The sequence below is a fragment of the Fukomys damarensis genome, unplaced genomic scaffold (genome assembly GCF_012274545.1).
Source record: "Fukomys damarensis isolate Sample0158 unplaced genomic scaffold, DMR_v1.0_HiC HiC_scaffold_38, whole genome shotgun sequence".
NCBI classification, from domain to species: domain Eukaryota; kingdom Metazoa; phylum Chordata; class Mammalia; order Rodentia; family Bathyergidae; genus Fukomys; species Fukomys damarensis.
This window is the reverse complement of record NW_022900950.1, coordinates 22,263,544-22,270,210: the sequence shown is the minus strand read 5'-3', so window position 1 is coordinate 22,270,210 and position 6,667 is coordinate 22,263,544.

The following is a 6,667-nucleotide window of genomic DNA, read 5'->3' as shown; positions in this document are numbered from 1 at the left end:
CCCCGACTCTCTTACAGAGCCAGACGCGGGCCCTGGCTCAGGCTGCCGTGGAAGGCGTGAGACCAGCATCTTGGCACCGGACAAAGGCCCAGGGAGGCGCAGGAGGGCTCAGGCAGGGCCCTGAGGTTGGGACCAGCTTAGCTCCGGGCCCCTGGGGTGTCTTATGGTGGGCGGAGGGCGGAGGGTTGGAGAGCCGAGGGCCGAGGGAGGGGCAAGTCCGAACCCCTGGTGCGCAGGACCCTCCTCTGGCCTTTAATTCTGAAGGACCTTTTTCAAATCAAGTTGACTTGCAATGAATTGCATTTTCAAAGCTTTATGATACAGATCCTTTTGGGACCACAGTCTGTATAATTTCTGACATTGCGTAAACAGAGATGTGGAGTATAGCAGTTATAAATTGATGTTTTCAGTGAATTTGGTAAACCAAACTGTTCTCATATATACTGCTTTTGTTTCTCATCTTTTGCTACCATATTATTTATAACCTTAAATAAGAAAAGAAAATCTATAGTTAAATATATGATTTTTTTTCTTCCAGTACTCAAAAGCATATTTGCCAAACAGAATGTTATTAAATAAGTGAAAGCGGCCTCATATTTGTGGCTAGTTTTTAACTTCAATCAAACTTGTTAAGGCTTAAAACAGAATTGAAATTTAAATGGGAAAATTGATCTCAATGGCTAGCGTCAGGCCCGTTATTTAGCTCAGTGGCTCCTAGTGTACCTCCCAAGTGCCAAGGTCCTGAATTGGATCCCCGGTACAAAACAACAACAACTATCAATCAATAATGGCTAGTGTCTCTTGAAATTCAAAGTTCTTTTATTTTTTTCTCCATGTCATTTTATGCCTACAAGGTCCAATAAGATATGAAGAACCAACATTGGATAAGCCTTTCAATTTCATGCCCAGCTTACAAAAAGAAAACTATACAGGTCATTATTCCCCATTGTACCTTCCCTTGCACTAGATATAGGCAGGTATTGGGGTCCTTCTCACTCAGAGAGACAAACAGAAGCACAGAGATAGAAAGAGGTATGAATAATCTCATTTTATTAATGGCAGAGGTAGGACTGGATCAGTTGTCCTTGTTTATTTAGTAAGTGACTCATTTTCCCAAAAGAATCTTATTTTTTTCATTGCTCTCTACCTGCTAAAGTTTTTCCAATTTTATCAGATACATTTTACCCCTTCTTCAAAACTCTTTTTCTCTTTAGATTTCTTATTTATTTTCCTTAAACTTCTGTCTTCTTCCCATGTTACAAATCATCATGGGAGAAATTCTAGAAGTAAAACTGTCTAGCTATTTTCTCCTTTTCAGAATAATTGTGTTAGTAAAAGCTAACATAAATACATATCAGATGACATATTTAACAGCATGCCAGAAAGTCTGCATTTTTATGGACTTTGAACAATGCAGAAATATATAAATTATTTTTTCCCCCCTCATTTCCTTCTGTCAACTCAAAAATACTATTTGGAATGACTTAATCAGGGCTGAAATGAAACCTTTTTAAAAGTAATTGAGTGCTAATTACTAATCTGCTCTCCAATTAAACATAACCTTTTGAAGTAAGAATTCATGCTGAGCACTTAAATTAATTGTACTAAATTTCTGGCAATGGCTAAATCTAGTGGAAAAAGAAATATGTATTATTGAAATTATAATAGGAAAGATATGAAAAGGAGACAAAGAGAGCAGGATTCAGAAAGATAAAAAGCATTGTGGGTATATTAGACATCTTTCTTGTCCTTAGGACAAAATTACCAATAACCTCAAAGAAGGAGAAAATTTATTTTGGATACAGTTTTCAGAGAATTCAGTCCATGTTTGGCTGTCTTGAAAGTGGAAATTGTATATGTATAGTAGAAGTGGGTGGTGGAGGAGAGCTGCTCACCTCTTGGGAAAAAGGATCAAAGGTACAGCCTCCCAGGTTCTGCCCTAGTGACCCACAGCTTCCAACCAGACCCTAGGTCCTAACAGCATATTCAACCACCCCGTGCTCCAGTCACATTTCAAGTGCCCCGCCTCTAAACAGGAGACTGTGAGGAGATATTTTAGGTTTAAACCACAAAAATACCCTTTGCTTTTTCTAGTTTATGACAATTGTTTCCTTTTGGATCCTATAAATGAAGAGTTCTCAAACTGAAGGAGAATGTGCAAACATATTGCTGGGCTCCATCTCCAAGTTTCTGATCAGTAAGTTCAGAATGAAGCCTGAGCACTTGATTTTCTAGTTACTGTCCACATGATGATGCCACTGCTGGTTGAAAGACTGTGTTATGGAGAACCTGAAAACTAGCTGGTGTAGTTGTGTAATGATCTAGCCTATGGGAAAATATTTCTAAAACTAACAATGTTGGCAACACTATATTTTTTAAGTCCACATTATTAAGTCTTTTAAGAAGACCTTAATGCAAAAGTGAAATTTTAAAATTCTGGATTGATATTGTATCAAAACATGGTGGCAGAAAAAATTGTAAAAACATTGGGAATCTAAAGTCATTGCATCATTAAAGTATCTGAGATGTATTAGCATAGAGTGCAGAGAAAATTTTAGTGCTACTTTCATAAACCTGAAATCGTTCTAAACTTCTGAAAAGACTAGTAGAGTACTATAAAAAGTGTAACAAAAAAAACGATAAGACAGGCACATTAATACTTACTGTGCTATAACACCACCATATAAATACTCTTGAAAATTTCTTGAATAAAACTTACAAAAATTATGTCATGAAGTTTGCAGAAGTGTTATTTTATTTAATACAATTAGAATGATTTGTTACATGAATAAAAATGATTTACTCAAATAACATCCTAAGGCTTCACTTATATCAACAAATACTTTAAAATATTTACTTGGATTTTTTTAAAACAGGCTCATTATTCTACTGAGAATAGATAGATATACTAGTGTAGTCAAAGTAATTAAAAATTACAGCTCTTATCTATTTGATAGTATGCTTTCCAAATTAAGATTTTAGCTTATGCTGTTCTTCAAAATGACTTAGTCCCATCACTTCTCAGCCTTTTGGCTAAGATCAAGTGTAGCAAAATGGCTTGGTCCACTATCACTGGCTTCAAATTTATATTTTTGTATTTTAGGAAACCAGAAAGTGGCATAATTCCACACTTATTTCTGTAGAAAGTGAGCAGGTTGCCAAAATATACCTCACACTTAATGATTCCCTTTATGTTTCCCACACCTAGGCAAAATTTACTCATTATATAAAATTCATCTAGATTTTCTACTTCTCGTGAGAATCAGGAAAATATTTACTAAAATATCAAAAGTGAGAATGACCAAGAATTTTCTTGTTTAGATGAGAGAAAAACTTTTGTGAAAATCAACACTATGTATCTAAATTTAGTACTAAATATCATTTGTGTAATGAAGTTAAACCATGATTTTTCTCAAAAGTTATAGACACAATCTTCCTTTTCCAGTTTTTTGCTTTTAGTAAACTAGACTTTGAAAAATTAATTTGGGAATCTGTATCATAAAACTTTGGAAATGAAATTCTGTTTTGGTCCATCAAGTAAGAAGCTTTGATAGATGCTAAAGTTAAACTGTAAAATTTATAAGTAAATTTCAATACACACATTTATAATTCATATTTGAAAAGTAACATTTCCAGCCCAAAAGTACTTCATAAGAAACAAGAAAAATTTCACATGTAGATTCAGTAGTTGTACATATGTATATATATTTTTCATATGATACCTGGCTTCTTATGGGAAAAGGGTATAACTTACTCACTTTTGCTAATATGAATGTACAATTTTTCTTGAAAGAATTCAGTAAACTGTGATGCTTTCTTTTTCAGTCAAGTTGCAATTTCAGTCCTAGCAACAGATATAAAATCTACTCAAAGAAGTGAGGTACAGAGCAAACCGCTGACCCCGCAAATTGAAGAAACAGATCCATGAATTCAGGGAGTCATGTCCACCCCAGCAGAGCCCACCCACAACCTCCAGGGGATCTAGAATCTGGGTAGGAAAATGTGACCTGCGGTTGATTGATTGAAGGAGTCTCAGTGTGCACAAGTATTAGGATTAAAAATTCTAGGAGGACCCAGTTATAGAGGCCCCCACGCCTCTGAGAATTTTAATCCAGAAGCTCCTATTGATTCTTTCAATTTATAGCTGAGAAAAATCCCCAGCCTTCCAGCAAGGGGAGGACAAAGGGAATATTTTGAGATCTACAAGCCAACTCTGTCTTGTCAAGGCTAACCAACCCCCAGGGAAAAAACTATTACAGGAGACTAACTTATGGGAATTTATCAAACCCAGTCAACCGGGGAACTGAAATACTCATTTCAAATCAGTGTAACCATTTTGCCTTTGAGAGGACTGAGAAACATTTGTGAAGTTCACATATCAGAGGAACAAGCAAGAATGACATCTAATTATAACCATTAATGCAAATATTTATGTCAGATTCTACCCTTTATAGACCTGTAAAAGCCTTATGCATCAGGTATTTCAACTTCTCTGCTTTACAATACAGGAAAATGACACCCAGCATGAGTGAATAAACGAGATCACACAGTCTACAGCCCTGTGTGATACTGAGCTTTGTCACCTTGCTTGTTGCCTGAGAAAGTTCTTAAATTACTTTAAAATTTAGTGTGAAATCCATTAATATGAATAAATATGTAAGTAACTTAAAGCCTTTCTAATCTAACAAGTTAGTTTAAATTTTTAAAAGTTGTTTTGTTAAATTTATTGGTTTCAAGAGAAAGAACAAAAGCTTAATCATCATGACCTCAGCATTACTCATAGGACAGAACTGTTTATAGTATAATAACACCATAAATCATGCTACCTACCTTCTGACTTAATCATCTTTGGGAGACATTTTGCAAGACAAGCCTGAATTTCACAGGAAACTTCCAACTAAAGAAAGGGCATGAATGCTCAAAAATATTTTGTGCTTTTAAAATTTTCATGTCAAAAAGAGAAATAATTATCCTAGGAAATTTTGACCCAGAATGCTTACATGGAGTCCGTGTAAGTGTTTATTAAGTCAATAGCAAAATTTCTTGTCAGTTTATTTAGTTTACATTTTAAATCCAGTATGCTATAATTATACTAAGATCATTGTAACAGGATTTGATTACACAAAATAAAATTGGAACCTAAGACCTAAGAACTCTTCATTAAGAGCTGAGAACTTCCCAGGGGGACTGGGAACCTGCTTATGTCTTTCAGTACTTTTCTTCAAAGACTACTTTGACTTCTTTTAAATATTTGAAAACTTTTGATTTCCAGAAACAAAAACAATGAAATAAAATACCTTTAAGTCCTATAGAAATACCAATTCCACTTTGCTATCTACATTGGCTAGTAGACAAAACACTCATTACTTATTTTCAGCCATCTGTTAAATATGGTAAAATGACCTTCCGAGTTGTTATTCTCCTCATGAAATGAAACAATGCAGAGAATTTTTGATAGATTTCACAAGCTAAATAATAAATAAATGTATTATTATTATTAAGTCTCATGAATTGTACTTAACAAATTACTTTTGTATTTTAAATATAAATGTAACAGCACTGTGGGATAATTAACATGAAATTTATTTTCAAAGTCCTTAAAGCAGAAAATTTGTATGGTTTTGTTCTTGTAGCCTGACAGACTGTATAAAGGTTATATATGCTGTAAAGATCTTTTTAAAAAACCATAGATCCATCATTGCACATTGGAAGCTGTAGTATATCGACCACTTCTTTGGTAAGAGAACTAAATTTCTAGATAGTGTAAGTAAACCCCTCTTTACAAAACAGAAGCATAACACTCATCCCCTGAATTGTAAACCTTTTGTATTTTTTCTAGACCATTATAAATTCTATGAATATTGTCTTTTTCCTTCTTCCCTATTAGTTGTCTCTCTGTGAGAATTATTCACTGATTTGTTTCTCCATTTCATTCTCCTCTAAAAAATCTTGATCAGGGCTGGGGATTTATTTAGCTCAGTGGTTACACCACCTGCCTTGCAAATGCAAGGTCCCGAATTTGATCCCCAGTACCAAAAAATAAAAAGTCTTTATGATGTTGCCTTTTTAATTATTTTATTGACTAACCCTACACCAATTCTATTTTTTCCCTATTTCTTTATATTCTTGCCTGGCTTAATCCTTCTTTGTGACTTTATGCCTTTTCCATACCATCGTATTACATATTCAATGTTTAAGGAAACAAAATAACATATATAATACTAATTTTCATTTTCACCTTGAGCAATTTAATTTTGGTAAGCTCCATGGGCCAACTGTAGTAGGTAAGAGGGTGAGAATCTGGTTCATTACAATTTTATGGTCAAAGAAATAGCTTAATAAACTGAAACTATGCAGAAAAGGCGAAACCTTTAAAAATGCCATGTGCTGCTTCTTCCATGCCACACTGCTGGCATGATGCGAAGATGCTCATGGTGGCTCAAGCCTATAATTCCAGCACTCTGGGAGGCCGAGGTAGGAGGAATTTGAGTTTGGGCCTAGCCTGGGCAACTTACCAACTTAGTGATATCTTGTCTCAAAATTTAAAAAGGCTAGGGATGTAGCTGAAGGCAAGGCCCTGAGTTCCCTCCCCAGTACCAAAAACACATCTGGATACTGACTACTTTGACAGCAAAGAGCAAGAATGATAGGTAAAATAAGATGCTGA